The sequence below is a fragment of the Ciconia boyciana genome, chromosome 1 (assembly GCF_034638445.1).
Source record: "Ciconia boyciana chromosome 1, ASM3463844v1, whole genome shotgun sequence".
Classification (NCBI taxonomy): domain Eukaryota; kingdom Metazoa; phylum Chordata; class Aves; order Ciconiiformes; family Ciconiidae; genus Ciconia; species Ciconia boyciana.
Window position 1 is genome coordinate 5613163 of NC_132934.1, and position 22339 is coordinate 5635501.

Here is a 22339-nt window from a genome sequence, read left to right on the forward strand (position 1 = left end):
CGAACTCTACAGATTTTGGCTCCTGCTAACAGTCCATACCAAACATATTATCAGTGTCAGTGCTTTAGTTAACCATACTAAGCGGTACTTGATCCGAAAGGTTGCTCAACACAGAGCCTGAAACGTGTGGGGTGCACTGATTCAGCACTGACCACTGTGTGCCACTCCTTTGACGTCGCTGCCTTCAGGATGGCCAGAGCTGGCCTTGGTTCTCCATTTACTTCCTCTCTCTCTCCTTCAAGCAGTGACAACCCCTCTTGACCACCCTTTTCTCTCCTCTTTCTTCTGCTGTGTCAGAACTGACAGCTGAGATGGATGCTGATGAGTCAAGACTTGGTGGAACCCCAAACACATATTTGTGGATAATAAATTCAGACCCTGAATGAACACCCATGTTGCAGCAGATGGGTACCAGGTGGGTGTTGGAAATGTGGGACGTGAATTCGCTCAAAGGATGCTGGGGCTGTAATTTACAACCTCCTGGTGTATGTTATTTTTAAACACTTGATTCATTAACACTTCTCTAGATGTTAAAAGAGGTTCATAAATCGATTGGTAGCCAGGAAAAATGAGCAGCAATGAGGTCATTTCAGTCGGAATGGGCTCATTACCATGCCAACTGTCAAAACTTTTTGAAGCCAGACTTATTCCTTCTGCCCTTTTTCAGTCAACACAGGCTGAGAGTCCTTTGGTTTGATTGTTTCTGGTAGGATGAGAAGAAATTAAAGAAAATAATCAAAGTCCAGAAAAGATGAGTAAACAGCAGATTTTCCCTGAGAGCTGAAAAGCACTTGAGGTAGAGATGTCCACTGATCTGGGATCTGTTTTGGTCCAAGACTAGACAGAATGACCTGTAAGTCTGTCCCTTTGAAACTGCATACAAAGCTAAGGATTAGCTCTCTCAGTGCAGCATCATTCTCAAGTTGTGGCAGGGACAAATACTGGTGTAATAACAAGCTAAGAAAGGGAAACCCCCATTCCACCTCCATATTTCTGAGATCTTTTTTTTTTTTCCCCATCTGACTAACAGCACAATGAGGCTGGATCATAAATGAAAATCTGAACCCCAAGCGTAAATCAATCAAGTTATGAAACAGAAGCTCAGGGGCTAGATCTTGAGGTGGGTGTAATTTGTAGTGTTCACACTCACTGAGATAGGCTTTGATGAGTCCAGTCAGCTCAGGAGATCCCCAGCTCTGATATAGATCAGATATAGATCAACAGAGGCTACCTATGAGCATGCTCCTGAGGGCAGATACAGTCTTTCCCTCAGGTCCAGTCTAAACAAATGGAAAGCAAGATATCTTTGGGCTAGTGGAAGATTATGAAACCCTCCACTGGTGTGTTTATTTCTGATCAGGTAACACACAATTACCCTGTCCTTCCCATTCATCCACTCTTGCCCTTCTTATCCTTTTCATTTAATGATAGTGGTTGAATTGCTTGATGAAAGGAAGCTCTGGCTGAGATTTATCTCAGCTAACTGTAGGCAACTGACATATAGACAGGTAAGTCTGAGTTAGTCACTCTAGGCTCCTTTTGTTGTCCATGGAGATAAACAGATCTCTCCAGAGAGCAATTAATCTGATACTTGTTTGATATCTATATTAGATGAGATAAATCACCTTCTATAGACACCTCTTCCTCTCTGTTGACTGTAAAGGGAACTGAGGGTGACTAGCTTAAATGTAGGCATCTGTGTTATAGATGCTTCAAGATAGGGACATAAATCCAACCTCAAGGGAACCCCAGTCCTGAAAGTCTAAATGGGTAATGATTCTAGAAAACTTGTTGCAGAACTAATAATAATGGTTGAAGAGAAATTAGGATGTCTTAGCATGAACATACAGCATTTTATTATGAAATCCATGAAATTCTAATCAACACATATGAAAAGTATCAGTACCTACGTTTGAGACATTGGTACTGTATATTGATGTAGGGTGGTGTGCTTCATGCACTACTTACTCTGCAGTAATGATTCCTGTCAATTCATCACCTTTGTTCTGGTGACAAAAACTGTGCAGTGTCATCATTGTGTTTTTCCTACTCATATCCACCTCTGATTAACTGATTCAAGTTAGAGGACCCATGAAACAGAGGTTTAAATCAAAGGATTTGGGCCCTAGTTTTGAACCATACAGTGTCTTCCTAGTCTCTGGCCACACAAACCTGTCCAAGGGTATTTGTGTCCCAGTGTCAAGCTCTTCAGCAGGGAGATTAAGCTTCTGTGTTCAGACCCTTCAGTAGGGAAATTCTTTCTCCTGGGGAAAACATCTACTGATAGGATGAATGACTTTTTCTTCCTTTAAGTATAGAGAGATCCTACACAATTGATTTTGACTAGATAACTAAATTCTAGATCAACCAAAGACTGTAAAACTTCCATGTAATGTCCATGTTCGCATCTAGTTTATAAAGTGCTGGAGGGGGTAAATAATGGGAAATGTATATGTCTGCAGGGAAGTAGGCAAATTTTTGCTGGAGAAGTGATAAAGATGTTATGATCAGAGGTGTCATTCCAGCTTTTCATTAAGGCTCTGCTGAGTACAAAGGGATCATACTCCACCGGCTCTGCTGCTGGTATTGTTTCCACCATCACTGGTTAATCAAGGTACTATGGTTATTAGACTAGGGAAAGATCTTTTGCTGGTAGCTTGCCTTGTTGGTAGTTATGTTTCTTTTTATCAGACAGGAGATGAGAGCCAAGATAATGTGAGCTTCATTCTCCCCTCGTTTGTATAGCTTCCCTTGACACTAATGGTAGTTACATATCAGTGTTACCTTACAGTTGTCATTGTCTCTGTTTTTGGCAGGCTATTTTAAGAAATTGGGGTCAGATGAATACTTACTACACAGCTAAGACTCATTAGGGAATAAGAATAATTCCAGGTGGTTGTGTTAACATTACTCTGTAGTAAACCCAGTCTTTAAGACACAAATATTTCTTCTTTCTTAGTCATTTTCATAGAAAAACAAAAATCAAAAGGTATCTAGTCTAGTTTTTTGAGGCTGAATTAAGGGTGACTTTTTTTTATCTTTACATGTGTGTATTTATGTGTATGACTCAAAACCAACTAAGAAGCATTGAGAAAGGACACTGCTACTTACTGTATTTCAGAACAAATTTTTTTTCTGTCATTTAGTAACAGGGAGATTGCAGTTTTTGTAGATGTCAATATAAATGACCAGATATCTTTTTTCTCATGTATTAATAGGACACTGCTAAAGATCAAGGAAGTACTCGTTTCTTCCAACTCTCTTGTTTTAAGTAGGCAACTCACAGCTGTTATACGGGTGCTTAAACAGAACTTGTGAAGAAGGTGAATTTCTGAGGCAAGTAATGCTCAGTTGTCGTGGGATTCCTTTTCTGAAGGTATGAATGTAATAATTTCCTCTTTTCTTTGTTTGTTACTCAGAATTAAAAGACAGAAAAAAGGAAAGCGTTTTTGTTCCTTAGTTTGACTAGAAGATAGTCAGGAGAACAGAAACTGTCAAGTTTTCCTTGAGGGGTATGTATTTGGTATACACAAACAGCTAGACAAATACACATAGAGTTTAATTACCTTCTTCTAACTCTGGCACAAAACGAAACTAGTTCCAGGGCAGGGAATAGAGCTACATTAGGGCTAAATCTTAAATAGATAAGCTGAAGAGCAAAGGCATCCTCATCTGATGGGTGGGGAAATGAGACCCACAAAGATTAAAGACTGGAGCACCAGAGGATTTAGAGCAAGCATTAAGGTCCTCGGCTCTGAAGGAGGCCCAGAAGCTAAGGCTAGCCAGGCTCTTGGGGTTGTTTCTGTATTTTAAATTACTCACAGTCTGAGTCTGCCTCTCCTTGTGTGAAGTACACAGAGACCTGGCTCTGGGACCCAGCTCTCTTGGGGTATCCTGGGGAGACTGAGCCCTTTGCACTGCAAAGTGGTATTTAGGAACCGGTTTGCAGTGCAGGACTCTAGCCCCTGGATAGACAGGGTATATAGAGTATAGACATCCCTCTTATTTCCTGAGCGAGTTGGTCCGACCAGGGGTTATAATATCTCTGATTTCTGGACCCCTCCACATATCTGACAGAGGCATTTCATCATCCAGCCAGAGCTGAGTTACTCACACTTCAACGCTTCCGTTTTGACCAGAAATACAAGTCAGCGTCTGAAATACTTTCTTTTGAAAACAAAACCCCTTGTGGGCCAGTAGGTCATTTCTTGTCTCTTGTATTAAATCACTAGGTGGTGTGGCAGAGGGCAGAGCTGGGACCACTGCCTCCCATGTCTCGGTGGAAAATAACTGTGCATCCTACAGTGAACCATGTAGGACCACATCAGTGGACGACCTTGCTTTGTCGGCCAACCTGAGTTTAACTCTCACAGGATTTTTCCTTTCCCCAGCTATCACTTCCCTCCTCCTCCCTCCTTATTTTTCCCACTCCTTTGTTTCCAAACATGCTCAGGTCTCACTTACATTTCCAAACCCCCTACTGATATGGGACAACGAAATGAGTGTGTTTCACCCTCATTAGCAGCGAGTGCCTCTTGATTTTAAGCTTTTATTTCATTGGTAGTGTGTGATTTTTTTTTTTTTTTTTAAATTCCTCTCTCCAAACAAACATATAGTGAAAGAGGCCAATTTTCTGGGCAGTTATCAGACAGCTTTCATCCCTTTCGTGATACACAGGCCACCAAACTAATAGCTTCATGGTCTCAATTTCACACTCCAGAAATGACACAGAAATGCAACTGGGACACATGTACCACAGAAACGGTACCAGAAAGAACAGATTTGCCTCTTATTATTAGTTCTTCCAGGATGAATTTAATTTTTTTTTTTTCTTAAAGCTTTTAAGTTCAAGGAAGCAGTATGCTTCTACCATAGATAATATACCACATTTCTGGGAATCCTCAGTGGACTCATTCTTCCCCCTGTCCCCAGCCCAGTCTTTAATCCTCAAGACACCGAAGTATAATGAAGTGACTCCATCAAAACATGGTGGGATCCCCTGGGTTCTGGAGACATTGATGCTGTGTCTCAGAATGATAAGACATTCTGAAGGTAAATTCAAATTACATATTGATGCGTACATCACAGGTATGATCTGTATGTTACAGGCATCCAGCATTTATATATAAAAGCCATCTCTTATACTATACATATCTATACTATTGTGTATCTGTAATATCCACAGAGAACACAAAAGGTCACCCTTTTAACAGGCACTGCAAAATCTGTAGTTCATTGTACAAATTCATGTTTTGCACAGTGGTCAGTTTATTTAATGTAAGAGACCTTTGCACGATGTCTTACACAAGGTATATTCCTAACAGAGGTCTTTGACATCTCAAAAGTCTTTGCTATTTCCAGGACAACTGCATTTTTCTCCTGCTGTTGTTGCCCAGCCCAATCTGTGTTAACAGATGTGCTGGACATTTACTTCTGGCAACAGCATACTTGTTATTCATCTGATACAGTCTTTCAGTAACTCCATGAATGCAGTAATCAGGAAAATGAAACTTAAATGAAAGAGTGCATACAGCATTTTTTTTCTTTTCTTTCTTTCTTTCATCCTTCCTTCGATACTGTCATTGCCTCCATCTCTCAGCTCCTTTCTGTGCACTTTCTGTATCCATTCAGAATTTTTTAAGGTTGTTTCTGCTTCATTCTTCAGTCCCTTTTGGCCACCTTTGATGCTCCCGAATGAACTTTGCTCACTGCTCTAATCACAGCCACTTTCCTCCCCTGCATTCAAACTGGAAAGCTAAGTTTTATTTTTCTGTGTGGAAAACCTTTCCTCATTCTTGATAACAATTTTGCCAAGGAAAGTCTTCAAAGCTTGAGAATATAGTTTGGAAAGTCCTCACACATTCAGTATGTTCTTTGTGGGGAGAAAAAAAGAGATGACAGGGAACAATATCAGTAATGCTTATTTTGATTAGCAGTGAGCCTGAAATGATCTCCATAGAGAGTCAGGTCCCTGTCTTAGAGATGGGGAAACTACAGCACAGAACAAGGTAGTGACTTGCTAAAGGTCAAGCCACAAATGAGGACAGAAAATAGATCAGTACATTGACTGCAAAACCCACCATCTCCTGTAGTCCTAATGTGTTTGCACAGACATAAATCAGCTTGGGTCATACGGCAGAATATAGACAAATATTTGGTACCCCATCATTTCTGTTGTCCAGTATCAGGCACTTCTGAGGAGGGTGGTGAAATCTGTGCAGCAGGTAGTTATGCCAAAAGACCCCAAGGGCTGTGTCGTTATAAACCTTAAAGGCCACTTTTTTCTGTGCTACAGGATAGATTATATTTAAGATATCTTCAGAATAAACCTCAATGTCTCTCTATACTTTTCAGCTAAACTGTCAGATTCTCAGGAAAATGCTGTAAGGTAATATCTGGTCTAAGGACTGGCTAATATCAGAAGGCCTTCTGTGTTTTGCTGAACTCCTTCTAGGCTACGTGACTGAGTTATTGCAACTCAGTTCATTTGGGAAGAAACAAAATGGTATAAACCGAAACAGACCTTCCTGACTTTCTGATGGAGAATGATCCTCCATTATTCCTTTCAAGCAAATTTGTCTTCACGTGGGCATGCTGGGTGTGGCTGTGATAGGTTGGTTTTGTGATCCCAAGTCAAATATTTGGTTTCAGCAGGCTGTTGTCTCACTGTTTCCTTCCAAAGACACACGGATTCACCTTCTGGGGCCTTCTGCTTACTGAGGCCAGTGCCTTGATGGAAGCAAGCCTGCTTAGGTTCACCCTGGCTTGACACAAGTTGTGTTCCCAGAGATGTGTGTGGCCTGTGAATTACAAAAGCTCTGCGCAGAGCTCCTCTCCTCTCCTCTCCTCTCCTCTCCTCTCCTCTCCTCTCCTCTCCTCTCCTCTCCTCTCCTCTCCTCTCCTCTCCTCTCCTCTCCTCTCCTCTCCTCTCCTCTCCTCTCCTCTCCTCTCCTCTCCTCTCCTCTCCTCTCCTCTTCTTTCCCCTTCTCTTTCTCCTTTTGCATTTCCCCCATCCCCCACTCCCCCCGATTATTTGGCTTTCTTTTTAGAAATAAGATTCGAGCACGTTATGGGAACATTCTGTTCGGTGATCTAGAGTGAAAATGTAGACTTTCTAAGCAGCATATCAAACATTTCAGTTACATCTCAGAAGAGAAAGCATAAAGGCTTTATTCATATTGTCTTTGCCTGTGTCAATAAATCACAGCTCCTCAATGGGGAGACTGTAAAGTGAAATGGAACGAAAGACCTCATGGTACCACAGAGTGAAAAAGAAGTCATATGCCAAGGGAGTGACAGTCTTCCAATGGATTCTTTTCACTGAACGCACAGAGGGAATTAAACTTGCCTCTAGCCACTATAACTTAGATCAAACTTTGGCCAAGAATGAAAAATTAATGTAACTATACTTCTGCAGTTGCAGTAGCCCTTATCCCAGACTGTCAGAGTCTGGAGGACTTCTTCTTCTTAGCAGATCCTCAGGTGAATTTGATTGCAATGAAAAAAATCTAGTTCTAAAGGCATCTGTAATCCAGGAGAGAAAGGCATAAGAAAAAGCTACAGTTGGAAAATGAAGCCTCACAATTTTCATTCATGTTTTAGTCAGTGAGATCAACTTCAGAACAAATTGCTAAAGTATTTTTTTTCTTCTCATGTTTCTCCATAATAGGTTTAGATACCTTTCCGAAATCTGTGCTTCACTTAAGCAACTTGGGCTTAGTGCTGAGGTGAATTTATCCCATGTCTATGTGGGAAATCAGATAGGAGCAATGAAAAGTCTCTTCTACTGTTCAAAAAATTCATATGTGAATCTATTCTATAAGAACCCCACTTTTTCTGCTTTTCCTACCACTTCTAAGTGAAAATCCAAAAGACAAGCACAACTTATGTTGTGTGATAAATATGAGGGAAATTAATATGGAAGCTGTTATAATATTACAGAAATCTGAAGCAAAGTCTCATCTTCAGCCTGAAAAAAAATTACATAGCTTAAATACAGGGTGTGTTCTCTTCCATCCAGGTAGATGTTTCACACCTTTGTCCAGGCAAACAAGATGACATTAGTCCCACTCTGCTCTAAAGTGAGATCTAGGCGTACCTCGGCAATCCCTAATGATATCCATCTACCATGGTCTTAAATGCTGTGGAACAAGATTCCACAACCTCCCTTAATATCCAGACTCTGTGACTATGGGTCTTGTTATTCAGCGTGCCCTCTGAATAGATAACCTAAATCCTTCCTGTTGCAGATTGAACCATTTTTTTCCCCATCCTATCCTCAGTACCACTGGAGAACAACAGTTGCTATCATCTCTAAAACAACCTTTTATGCATGAGAGGAAAGCTTGATTGTCCTCATTGAGCCTCCTCCTTTCTAGGTAAAACAGATGTCATTTCTGAAACCTGTCCTTGCAGGTCATCTTTTCTACCAGCATATCTCTTCAATTCATCTATGTCCCTGCTGCTAGCGAGCTCCCATCTGTCACGCATTTATGTCTTTGAGTTCCCAAGTATATATTTCTATGCTTGCTTGGGCTAAACATCACTTCTTTGGATTTCTGATGATTTTTCCAGTTTACCAAGAAAACATGAATCCTGATGTTTTCTGGAGTTTCTGAAAACTCTCTTGAGATAGCCCCATATGTTGATTCTATACGGGTGCTGCCCAGACTGTCATCAAGTGGTTTTCAGCTGTGGGGATGTCTGCCATACTGCACACAGCAAATCCCCCTACTACATCTTCAGGCTGTTGATAGTGATTCTTTGAGTATTTTTTACAAGTAGTCCTGCACCTGCTTTTCAGTGATCATACCCAGGCCTCAAGCTCTGTTTGCTGATAAGAATGACTTACAGGAATGTGCTACAAACCTTAGAATAGTTTTGTTCTATCAGATTTTCATGTTCCCTCCATCCATTATACCAACTATCCTGGCATTAAGGGGAATTAGGTTGATTTGACATGATCTGTTCTCCACAAACTCATGTTTCATCTTATTATTCTCTGGCTTGCTTACAAAGGGTTTGGTGAATAATGTGTTCCAGTATGTTTCTAGGCTTCAAAGTGAAACTGGGACTGGCTCATAATCGCCTGGCTTGTCTTTTTTTAGAATAAGTCCTATGCTTGCCCTTCTGCAGTGCCCACACATTCTCTTGCGTTCTCAGATGCAATTTCACAAAGGAAGTCCTGTGAGGCTCATAACCACATAAATGTCCAGCTTTATATCTTCCCCCAGCCAAAGTCAGAGCTCACAGTGTTCTGGCACACAGCTGTCATCTCCCTTCATCATTGACCCAAAGGCTTGTTCCACCAAGCAGCTGCATCTGGCTGTCTCTGGCCATGGATTGGGATGGTCACCTCCTCTCTAGGGGTGGTCTGACATGGGAATCTACTTTCTCCTATCTGTCTCTCCTCCTTCACGCCATGAACTCTCTGGTTGCATAGTCCTGGACATTATCCACTCATGCCCCCTCATCCATCTGTCAAGGACCATATGTAAGCATGCCAAATAGGCACTGTAGTACCAAAATGAGCTGGACTGCTATCCTCTATCACAACAGTAAAACAAGGGGACTTTCAGCAAAAAAATGAAAGGCAGAAAGTTTAAAACAGATCAAAGAAAATGTATTCTCTACTGTGTGTTGTCACATGATATCAATGTGATGGGATGGATGTTGGACTTCTTATCCCAACCCTATTCCTCCTGGAGACTAAGAGCCATATTCCTCACAAAGACCAAGATCCTAGAAGGATTAAAAAGACAAAAAAAGACAAAAAACAAAATGCCATCAATAAATAATTATTTAATAAAACAGTCTTTAACCAGGTTGTGTTGAAATATGGCAAACCTTACCAGCTAATGCCACAAGCTAAGAGGCCTCAGTTGAGTTGCGAACGGTAACAGGCCAGTGAACACTCTTAGATGATTGAAAGAGGAAAGAAATGGGACTATTTTAAGCCACCAGATCTCAGTTAATGTTTCCCCAGTGGAAAAATGGTAACTGTCAGATAAGGGATGATAACTTCTTATAAAGCACCTCACGTTATTGTCTGAAACAAGGTGGACATACAGTTAGGTGAACAGGGAATAAATTTGGAAGGATTATAAAAACTGATGGTATAAGTAAATTTCTAATTAATGAACAAGTAAGAAAGATGTTTGGACAATTCACAATTCTTTGCATCCATCGTCAAAACCTTTATTCCTATTAACATCACAAACTATTCCTATTAACATCCCAAACAGGATACAGAAATAATTGCATGAGTGGTCTAATCAGAGTAGCACTGACTGTATCTTTATAGTCTGTTGTGGCCTCTTTTTATTACCCTGCTCAGCTCTGGGTTTGCAGACTGGAAACAGTTTTCGCTTCCTTTTCCGAAATCACAGTTTCTCATAGCTGTGCTGCTTCTTCAGTAGGCAGACCCAAAAGGAAGCAGCATTACTGGTACTATAAGAAATGTAACGAAGAAACACCAGAGAAGGAAACATCTGATTGTGATCTTGCCCAGTAGTAGTTTACAGGCAGCTTTCCTAGAAGTAGATGGTACAGATACTCAGAGCAAAGGTTATGGCTTCTGAGGCCTCCAGAAATTCTTACCAAAAATGTATGAATAAAGGATTTTGGGTAAGAGGGTGTGGATAAGCCAAATTATTTTAAGAATCACCTTCAGTTGATCTGAAACAAAAACTTTCAGTGCTTTTTGTCAATGAGATAAAAGGAAGTGAAAAGAAAAAAGTGCATGGCTGTTCAACCCACAACCATGCAGTTTGAGGAGGGAACTTTTTATTGTATTTACACTAAATAACTGAATGCTAAATTTAATAACAGTCACAAAAAAAAAAAAAGTATCTGAGTCTAGTTTGAAAGGAAAACCCCATCTGAAAATGAAAAAGAACAACAACAAAACCAAAATTAAAATACATTGAAATGATGATTTCCCAAATTGAATCTGAGCCTGTGAGAAGTCCTGTGGGGTTGCCTGTTTTTGATGAATCTGAAGGCATTTTGCCCAGACCTTGTTCTTTGTTCAAACTCTTTCACGCTCCAGGTCTCAGTTTCCTTGCTGGTTTCCTCAGCTCACTCACCATGTCGCAGCATTCTCGCTGTCTTTCTCCTCTCCCGGGGACACTTCTTTCAGAAGGAGGTGCATTGTTTGCAGGAAAATCAGGTGTCAGAGCTTTTACTAGACACGACTTCCTCTTGAACACAAAACTGCACTTCCAGCAATACATCACTGCCATTGTACAGGTTGGTTTGCAAAGAATTTTCTGAGGTCAGCATCCTTCGCTGTGCAAGGCCAGACCTTCAGTTATTACCTAGCTTATTTTGAGGGAAATGCACAGCTGGCCGTGGGGGCTGTTGGATAACGTGTCTCTGCTGCTGGGAACAGCTTTGGCCCAGTGGTGAATAGCAAGGAGATCTGTAGGGGCAGGAGGAGCTCTCCTGGAGAAAGAAAATGATGTATTCCCCCTTCTCAGCTGGCTGAATAGTGGCTGGGGATTGTTTTTTCAGCTGGTGCAAGGTGGAGCAGCCTCCTTGCTCTTTTGTTCTGTACCTCCAGGTAGTTTGACCCACAAATAGGGAAAATGTAAAGGTGCACTGGATGCATTTGTATGTGGGGACAGTGGCACCAGGGCAGTTTGGATGAGTCTGAGATCTTGGCAAAGATCAGCTGGTCACTAGCACTACTACTGCAGGGCAAGAGCACGCACCAAGAAGGAGGCCTAAGAGGCACTTTGGAGGTTGGGATCTCTCATGACCCAGGTGTTTCTCTTCAGACAGCACAGCTTCCTCCTCACCCTGTGCATTGCAGTGGATTGATACAGGTAATAAATTAGTGTTTGATCACCTGAATTTGCTAGGTGGGAGAGGAACTATGGTATGGTCCTATGGTTTTTGCAGTGTGTTTCCCTATGGTGTCTTCAGGACTGACAAAGCTAGTCCATGAATAAAGGCTCAGCATTAATCTGGCAGCTGTTGTGTGTGACCTTGAATTGCTGCAAATATAATTTCAGAGCTTCTCAACACTGAAATTAAAAGAGAGCACATGCCAGAGGAGTTTAACTTCCACTGAAATTTTCCTCATGAGTTAGAAACTGAACTGATAGACATCATTTGCTCCAACAAGCTACCTTTTCTTCTTGTTCTCACTTTTCAAGCAGGAAGGGTTGTAGCAGGAGTAGAGGATGTCAGACGCTGTGGACCTGAGCCAAAGCAGAGAGGATGTGTAAAGCTGGTAGAACGGGTAGGAGAGAGGAAGAATGAGTTAGCCTTTTTCACTCGTGTGGGTGGGAGAAAGGTAGCGCTATTAAACACCGTTCAGCTCCAAAGCAATGAAAAAAAAGGTATATGACAGGCTGTGAAACTTCCTGTGAATCTGACTCATTGTTTGAGCTAACATTACCTTTCAGTAACTGGAGCGGCAATATGTAGTCAGCTGGCAACGCATCTCCAGAAAGGACAGTAAGGGAGCTGTATCGCAAATGTTAATCTTACTATTAGGATATCTTATTTATCTGTGGTTGCAGAAACAATGCACTAAACGTGCGGCAGTGAGAGCATCAGCCAGTCACAGTGCCATGTGTCCTACCTGTATGCAGTGGGAAGCTAAGGCCAGCTCTAACACGAAAATGTCAGGGGTTGCCAATGATAGCAGGTTGCCATGACTGGCAAAATGGCCATGGGCTTGCAAACTACTTTGCCTATGCAAAAGCAGGCTGGCAAAGGAAGGGCGAGAATGCATGAATGTTACAGCCCCTGAGAAACACAGCCAGCCCCTGCAGCTACGGGAACTGCAAGGCTAATCCCCGGGCTCTCCTTCCAGCCCCTCTCCTACCACGAGGAACTATTTCTCCTTGGGGTTCCTGGGGAGAAGCTGTGTGTTGCCTCTGCAGATAGAAATCAAGAAAAGAAGTAACAAAGGGCTCCATTTCTAGCTCAGTGAGATTGACTGTAGGCCTGCTTCCAAGGCTGCTTCAGTCAATGGGAATCCTTGCCTCCTTCAGGGAAAGCTTTCTAGGGACACCTTCATGGGAGTGGATTTTAAGGACCATCTTTAATAATGTGGAATAATAACGTGTTTGCTGGCTTTTGAAGATGGTGATGATACCTTTGAGGTAGGTGATCAGATCGTAACAACCGCGACAGCTCTCTCAAAGCCGAAGGAGTGGTGGCAGTTGAGCATGTGTTCCTTGGGTTAGGTAGATTTTTCCATGGAAGTTTAGGGTGGAACCAAAAGGTGAGAAGTGGATGTGACCTGGTGGTGAGAGCACGCTGCAGACCCTCTGCCGTGGGGTACATTTGTACTGGGTAAGAGCCCTGGGCCACCATCGAGCAAGCTGTGCTTTGAACAGGGGAGGTCCCTCCTCTCCTCTGCAGTGAGTGGTGGTCACTCCTCAGCTGTTCCCAAGTAATAAGGTGTAAGGTGTAAGCTCTGCAGCTCCTGCCTGTGTCCATGCAGCATGGTGGCAGTCCATCCCTGCCCCTAAACCCTTCCAGACATCAGAGGGTACCAGGCTGCTGACTGGAATGGTAGGCGGAGATTCAAGCTGCACTGATATGAAATGTGTCGGGTTTCTTTTCCCTTGCCTTGGTGACTTGTTTTGGTCTTGAATACAATTTATTTTTTCTGGGACTTTTTAGAAAAACTCTAACCCCTCACATACAAGTGGGGGATGATTACCAAGGAGCACCATGCAAGGGTTAAATTTACAAATTTATGGTGTGGTAGGAAGTACCATATCCATGTCCTTCACATGCAAACCTATCTCCTCTTAAAGACAGCGACAAACCAAACAATTTCTCCATGGCTAGGCTTTGGCCCTTGCTGTTCAACCAAGACCAGCTGGGAAATGCAGTCATTTTGCTTTCCCAGTCTGGATGATGTCTGCATTGCAGGTGTCTCCTTCAGGGCTGCTCCACGCAGGGGTGCCACATTCAGGTCTCGGTGGGTTTGGGATGGACTACGCAGGATACTGTCTGCATTATTTACCATATAGGCACCTGGCCGCTAGGAAGTGTGCTGAGACCACCATATGGATTTCATCTCCTCTACCAATCAGATGGGAGAAGCACAGCTCTTAATTTCTTTGCTTTAGGCTGAGTGCTCTGAATTGGGTTATTTTTGAAGTTGTACACCCCTTTCCTCCTCCCCTCCCTGTCCCACACACACATCCTCTCCTTCCCTCCAAGGGAAGTGCTGCTGCATAACGCTGCGGGGAAGAAAAGAGGGATGACTGACACCAGATTTATTTGAAAGGTGCTTTTAAGGCATCAGCATAGGGACACTGTGGGAAGTCTGGCCCCAGGAGGCCTGGCTCAAGAGTCAGAAGAGGACGGTGGAGCAGGGCCAGCTAAAGCCAGGTTAAGCCAGCTCTTTTGTTCCTAGCTTTTAAAGTTTAAATCCTTCTGCCCTCAGCTAATCTATCATCTGCTTGTCATATAGCTATTGATTTTTGTCGTGGTTTAACCCCAGCCAGCAACTAAGCCCCACACAGCCGCTCGCTCGCTCCTCCCTGCTGGAATGGGGGAGAGAATCGGGAGAGTAAAAGTGAGAAAACTCGTGAGTTGAGATAAAGACAGTTTAATAGGTAAAGCAAAAGCCGTGTGTGCAAGCAAAGCAAAACAAGGAATTCATTCACTGCTTCCCATGGGCAGGCAGGTGTTCAGCCATCTCCAGGAAAGCAGAGCTCCATCACGTGTAATGGTTACTTGGGTAGACAAATGCCATCACTCTGAACGTCCCCCCCTTCCTTCTTTTCCCCAGCTTTATATACTGAGCGTGATGCCATATGGTGTGGAATGTCCCTTTCGTCAGTTGGGGTCAGCTGTCCCAGCCATGTCCCCTCCCAGCTTCTTGTGTATCATCTCCAGTCTTCTCAGTCAGTAGAGCATGAGAAGCTGAAAAGTCCTTGACTAAGTGTAAGCACTACTTAGCAACGACTAAAACATCAGTGTGTTATCAATATTATTCTCATACTAAATCCAAAATACAGCACTATACCAGCTACTAGGAAGAAAATTAACTCTATCCCAGCTGAAACCAGCACAATTTTACATGCAGGTAATATTGTGTCTCAGTGCAACATATTTATATGCACTCACGTAAAATAATAAGTAGATTACAGAATAGGTAGATAGATAGACTAATTGATACTTTGCGCTTCCATACTGTGCTGAACACTGGTTTAATACTACTTGAGTAAAAACCAATAAATAACAAACCAGATGACAGAGTAGCTGGAGGAAGCACTGTGTGTCTGTCTGTCTATCTACCTACCAACCTACCTGACTTCCACCTTGTCATGAAGGGTCTCTTAAGCCCATAAGCCATCTTGCTGATTTGGGGGCAATTACTTTAATATTAAATACATACAAAAGTCATTTTTTCCCCCAGTATCAGAACCTCTGTGCCCAGTGAAACTCAATGCCTAGTGAAATAAAAGGGACTTGGACAGGCTTTGACCCTGGCTCTTTGTAAAGTTTCTGTCTAAGGCACATTTGAAGAATAACAATAAAAGAATAGGTATATCTATAGCAGATTTTTATTATTCTGTGTGATGGCTTGCATACCCAGGTATGCACAGATACCAGTTAGAAGTCTTGCAGGCAAAGAGCCCCTGTTATTGCAGCTGGACTTCTTTATTATTCTCTAGATCTATGTGATTATTCAGTAAGTATGTATGTCTATACAGTCTTTCTATCTATCTCTACATTGTATCCATAATATCTATATATTATATATATAGATATCTATATATCTATATATTATAAATGTGTGTGTGTGTGTAGCATGTCTGTGCGGTGTATGTGCATTAGAAAGCTGTTCGTATATTTGGAAAAATCCTCTGTGTTGTACAATGCAGACAGGCAGTCAAACATTCGGCAAGGATTCCAGGCGGTGTGAAGGTAAGTTGAGTGAAAATGTTTATGTGAATGTTCAAAGCTGGGGAAGTTTGAATCTTGTACAATACAATTAAAATGTGTATTTTAGTGATAACTGAATCAGAAATAAACACAAAGAAAATATGAGAGAAGAAAGGAGGAAAAAATTACGCACTGCCGACATGCTCTGAATTAATTTGCTAGGTAGAAACCATGATGTTGATGTAGATACTCTATCTGCAGCTAGCTCCACAGTGAGTGGAATAACCTCTGTCTAATACTGTGTTGATATGAAGGACTTTGACACAGTTTGAAAACATGAGTGATACATTAGAGTTAAAAAATAGCATTTCTGCATTATAGGGTCCAAAGGAAATAATTTATGCTGCAGGCTTTTTTGTTCTAGTGACGATTATTTTATGAGAAATAGGTTTTGATTTCTAAACTTAGCCATGCTGCCCACAAACGGTACTTTCTGGGGATTAACGATTGATCTTTCCATTTCTCAGCTTTCTTGGTTCTCTTCACATCTTCTGCTTCTCAATGTGTGTGTGTGTGTGTAAGCTCTGTAGCCAAATGCAGAATAGTCATCTGGCAGAAGCAGTAAGCCACTGAAATACAGACATATTTCTGTCTCCAGATTTTACCCCGTCTTCAGTTTGAAGACCGAGGATGGCAGAAAGATTAAAGTTTGATATTCATTTCTGTTGTCCATTGAAGGGGTAAGGGAATTCCCTTTCTTTGGTTTTTTGAACCCGTAGAATAGATGGTCGAAGGGTGAAGTCAGTATCCAGGCAAAATGTTTGCTGATTTGAAAAGAGGGGTTGTCAGAGCAAAGATTTCAGAATTAGAAAGGCAGCTCAGAGGAGTGCTTGAGTGCATGTTGAAATCTGTCCTTCATGATGGAACTAATAATCTTTGCAATTTAGGATGGGAACTTGCATGTGTTTTATTTCCCTCTAGCCGAAGCTCATTTCCCAGGTTACTAGCAAGCCATCAATAAATCTTTCAGGTGAGCAAAACTGGTTGTGCAATTGCTGGTGAACTGCTAGACAGTTGCTATTCCCAATTATCTAAGAACTGAGCATGCCTTTATATACTTGATACCCCATCTTCTCTACTTCAGCCCACTTCTGCATCACATGCAGGGTGAATGTTCATCTGGTGGGACTCTAGTCTGTCTCCAAAGGATAGCTACTGTGTATATATTACATAAAAACTATCAGGCTGCAGAGTCCTTTGCTGGAGCTGGCTGCACGCAGCAGAACAGCCCTTGTAAAAATTGCCTGCTTGAATTATCCTTCCAGACCCAAATTAACTTCTTCAAACTTCAAATTCTTACTAGAGGTGCTTAAATTGGCAGCATGGTGCATAGTCACTTTACGTTTCCTCTATAGTCAACAGAGCTCAATAGTCACCTACAGAGGGTGATTCACATTATCTCCTATCTGAATTGTTCTGCGGTTGTCACTATCTTACATACAGAGCAACTACCTGCCTAAATTAGGTGATCCTGTTAGTGCCTTAGGTGGGAGAAACTGGTCCTGGGCTTGATTGTATGGGATATCTCAAGGGGTTTTGTTAGCACAGAAGAAAAAAAAAAAAAGAAAGAGTGGGTGCTATACCTCTGACTGCTCATCCATCGAGCCAGGCAAAAGCACCTGAAACGGGTGAGAGCATTTGCTCTTCATGACTTCCTTATTACTTCTTTTTAAAATTTTCACATCATCATGTACTTAGACGACACAGAAAACACCACTTGACGCAGATGCCAAATCAAACAGAATTGGCAAATAATCCAGTTGAGCAGCTATTGGTTACCTATAGGTTAAAATCTGTTAACATAAACTGCTGGGCCAAATTCTTTTGAATAACAGATGCATTTGCAGAAATCAAGTGTGATTATAGAAAAATGAAGATTAATGACTGAATTGTTGTGTATTGATGTATTATCTGAATTGATTCAGATAGTTCAAATTATCACTAAGACTTTAGATGGCATATGCGGCCAATGTGATCTCTGGGGACCAAATTTTGTAGCCAGTGACCACACAGTGGGCTGAGGAACCTAAAATCACCTCCAGCCATTTTTGACTGCATGAGCTGGGTCACCAAATACCTGCCTGGGTCTGAGAAGGGTGTGGGTGGCCTTTGTTACAAATCTAGAGCGAGACTTAATCATACATCACATGCCTCCAGGCAGACACTTTTCTTTTTCAGCAAATAAGCACCTATAAAGCTGTACCAATACCATAAACATGGTCAATAATACAACAGAATATTCTTTATAGGAGCACTCCCATCTGAGATTTTCCTTCTTGTGCTAGAGACTAGAGAAATACAAATAATTCTGAGTTTTTATGACTTGTTCCTACTTCTATTTCACAATCCATTTTTCCATGCTGACTGTTGCGAGAAAGTTATTGTTAAGCACTGATGACCTCTGCACCTTAAACTCTGTGCTAATCCTGGCATGCACCTTTGCATTTCAGTTTGCCGCATACCTTAACATGAGACCGGTATGTTTTGCGTTGCAGAAAGGAATTTTGGGCTCAGAACCTGTATTTCGTGGAAACATGTTCTGCAAGTGGAAGCACCAGTGGTTCAGGCATATCTTACTTTTTGACACTGCAGAAAAGAAATGCTTGGAATGAGGAAACTCGAATCTTTTATCCGCTTTGTAAATGCTTTGAGAAAGAAAGAGAAACAGGAAAGCTAGTGGTTGGGAGAAAGTCATCATCCATTTCTCTCCTATTGCTTGTGATTAAATAGCAGGCTCAGTGTTGGATTTTTGGATAGCTGCTGGGCCTTTGCTACTATTCTTTTTGCCTACGTCTATTTTGTACCTCAGGAAATAAGTCAGGGAGCAAACTGAGGTTGCCAGCCCTCCGCTACCTAGCTTTGTGGACTCAAGATGCCTTTATGCAATGCAGCCCACCAAGCTGTTCAGGGTGCCTACAGATCCTGTCTGCATGTGGTCTTAGGTGGAAAAGACCTCAGATCATTTGATTTGCATGCTCTCAGTCGTGTGATTTTGCCACGGGAGAAATAGAACAATTTGTGTCCATCATGTCTGTACTACAGACGTGTGCTGCTGAAACTTAGGCCATAAAGCAAGTCTGGGTTTACCAGAGGCTCAGGCTCGAGGTGCTTGTAGAGGAAGGGGTTTGGCTTCAGATTCAGACATCTATATTAATATACAAATGGACTTTGAAGAGTGACTCAGCTGTTCCTGCTGCATGGTGCCCTCTTGGCTGCAGTGACTGTACTGCCTGCATCTTCACTTCATTACCTGTGACTATGGCCCTGTGAAGTCCCTATGTGGGACCACAAAATATTGAATCAACCAAAGTTCCTGTGTATCTTTGCTCTGTTGGGTACAGAAAAACAGGAATAGAATCTCGCAATAGGAAATGGGCATCTGGGCATCCTTAGATGTCAATCAGAGGACCAATTATCAAAGATTTACAGCATCGTTAAGGAGGTTTTCCATAGACTTTGTAAAGGAAGGAAGAAAGGAAGGAAGGAAGGGAGGGAAGAAGAAATAAATAAATAAAGAAAAGGAACAGAAAAAGAAAGAAAACAGAACAGTGAGAAATTCTCTTCAGAAAAGTAGTTGTAGTTCTTTGAACCTTGTCTTCCTTTTGCCTCCCTGATCTTAGGTAAACATTTGAGTGAAGTCCAAACCAAATACACACAGCAAAATAGCGTAGGGTGTAACTGATACAATCTCCAGTACTAATAGAAAAGGCTACTTTGAAGGGGGAGAGACCTTTTCCTAGAACAGCTATTGCTTAGGTGAAGACTACCGTCCCTTTGGCTGTACAAGGGGAATTCAGTAATTCCTATAGCAAGCATAACAAAAATGTCCCGTTTTAGAAATGTGGCCATTGCTGAGGTAATAGAGGAGCTCTAAATGTTCAGTGCCCTTTTACAGTGCTTTTTATGAAGTTGTCCTGAAGTCCCTCATAAAAGTTTTGACCCCACATATTGGAGTAAGTAATTAGGCCACCTTTTCTATGCAGAAATAACTTCTTTTTTCTAACTTTCTGTGGATGCTGTGTGTGTGTTGTGCGGAGGAGGTGAGGATGAAAGGCAATGTATGAGTAGAGAGGAGAAATCCAAGCCACAGGAGTCGAGTAACTTTGGCCTGTCTGCAAGGCAAAGGCCCATTGCATAACACTATGAGCACAGCTAAGTCCAAGGCTTAGTCCCTCACCTTCTTGGTTAGGCAACAGAGGAGACAGACAAGGCCAGAGGAGCAGCTGGATGGAGATAGCCTTGGTCCTTTAAGTGCCTGAAGTTAGCTGTGAGGAGGCTGAGCCATTCACCATTTCATGCCAAGCTCAACTGCTTTGATGGAGACATCACTCCTAATATGCGCTGAAGATGTCCTCACGTCTAATGTGTTTGGACTTACCAGCCTTTAATATCCTGCAAGTTGCAGGACTCTAGAGATGATAGGGACACTATGGTGGTCAAAGCCTGTGTTGCAGTTTCGCTGGTGTAAATCAGCATAACACCACGCATGGTTAGAGCTGCATATATTTAGACCAGGAGGAGCTGGCTCCTTGCCAGTGTTGGCTGTTACAGAAGTTATAAAAGGTCTTTATATGAGGAGGAGGTTATGGAAGGGAGTGGTGGCTTATTACGAAGATGGGGCTGAGCCTGCCTTTGGGACAAGTCCGTGTAGCTGTTTAGGAGACAGCAAAACTCCGGCCCAATGTATCTGGCACATGATTTCTGGGGATTATAAAGGATGTTTGACTTCTTTTGCAATTCTCAGCACAGGTTGTCCCTTGTGCTATTGCACTGTGCCATGCACAGCTCTCACCATTGCTTTGCACCGGGTACAAAACGTTCCTCTCTGGAGGGCCTGTGATCTTCTGGGAGTGTTGCTGCTGGCTGTTAAAAGGCTGCTGCATTTGCCCCAGAGGAGAGGAGTGGTACGGGTGCACACCAGATTTCCACATTGTGTGAAAGGAGCCTTATAATTATCTTATACATTACAGTTGTGAGCCTTAGGCAAAGGGTAGGCTCCTGTGCTTTCTCCTGACCCATTGTGAGAAATTTCATCCAACGCGGGGTGGGGAGGTGGCTGCCTCTAGACGTCTTTGTCGTGCAATGACAGTCATTATGTGACAAATGGGGCTGGGCCAGCCTGCCTGGGCATGGGTTGAGGCTGGATGGTGTGGCTGCGGGAAGTGTTGGGTGCTGTGGTGGGGAGGAGGCTGGGACATCACCGGGTGCTAGGAGCTGGGGCTTTCTCAGAGGGCTTCAGAGGGTGGGCCACGCTCTGGGGTGGCCGTGCAGCATCCTGATGTCTCTTCTGAATGTGGAGCCCATGGGCTGTGTGTGGTAAAGGCTCACCCCAAGAAGAAGAACTGTTTCCACCATCCCTTCCTTAGTCATTCCTTCCTTAGGCAAGGTTTCATCTGCATCTTGTCCCTTTGTCCCCAGAGATGGGCCAGCTTAGCATCTTTTTGCACCTCCCAGCTTTGTCTCCCTAATAAGGACCAGCAGGAGGTGGTGTACCCTGCAGAGCCACCTTCCTCATGCTCGTTCAGGATCTCTTTGGAAAAGCAAAGATGGGATAAAATAGGAAATTTTTGACCTCTGTATGAACAGATTGTACTTAGCTGTTGTCACTGTGGTGTAATAGGAGAGGATTTGCTCTTGCGAGGAGGGATGGATGCACTGTAATCCCCCTTAGCCTGGTCCTGTGTGGCCTGGGTGCTGAGGTGCTATTGCAGAGGAACTGACTTGTTCAGGCTGTAGCTGCACGCAGCCAAAATTAATTCCAGGATTAATGCTTGAGCTGGCTGCGGAGAGGTTGTTCATCTCACAGAAATGTTGCAACTGTTGAACTAATGGTACAGTCACCTCTCAGAAAGGGAGGAAATCAAATTCACACAAAATTTCCACAAAGCAAATAAATCAGGTTTTGTTGGGTTTTTGGTTCACATAATTCAAAATGTTCCCTTTGTGCCCAGCTATCTTGTTTGAACAAATACTTTTATTTTTCTGAGTCTGTTTTTTCACGAAAGAGTCAGCTCCAACAGCAAAAGCACAAACTTGGTCTTTCAAAGTGCTGAAGTTAAATGCTTTGATCACCTCAAGAGGTTTTTCTAGCAATTTTTGAAGCCCACCAACTTGCTCAAATGGACCTTGGGCCATGGGCAGGGTCGACTTCCAGGAGCTGACAAAAATCAAAGTCTTAAGAAAGAATTCCCAGTCTGCGGCACACCCCATCACCCCACCTAGGCGAGAGACATTATGGGAACTCATATCACAGAAAGATCAAGCATCAGTTTAATCACCTCTTGTTAATTCCTTTCTTATATTGGATTTTAATACATTTTTAATCTGTTTTTCATTCTTCATGCTTTATCACCTGAGTGATCTGAGTGAACAGGAACCAACCTGATGCTGGGACCAAAAGGCAGCAGGGAAA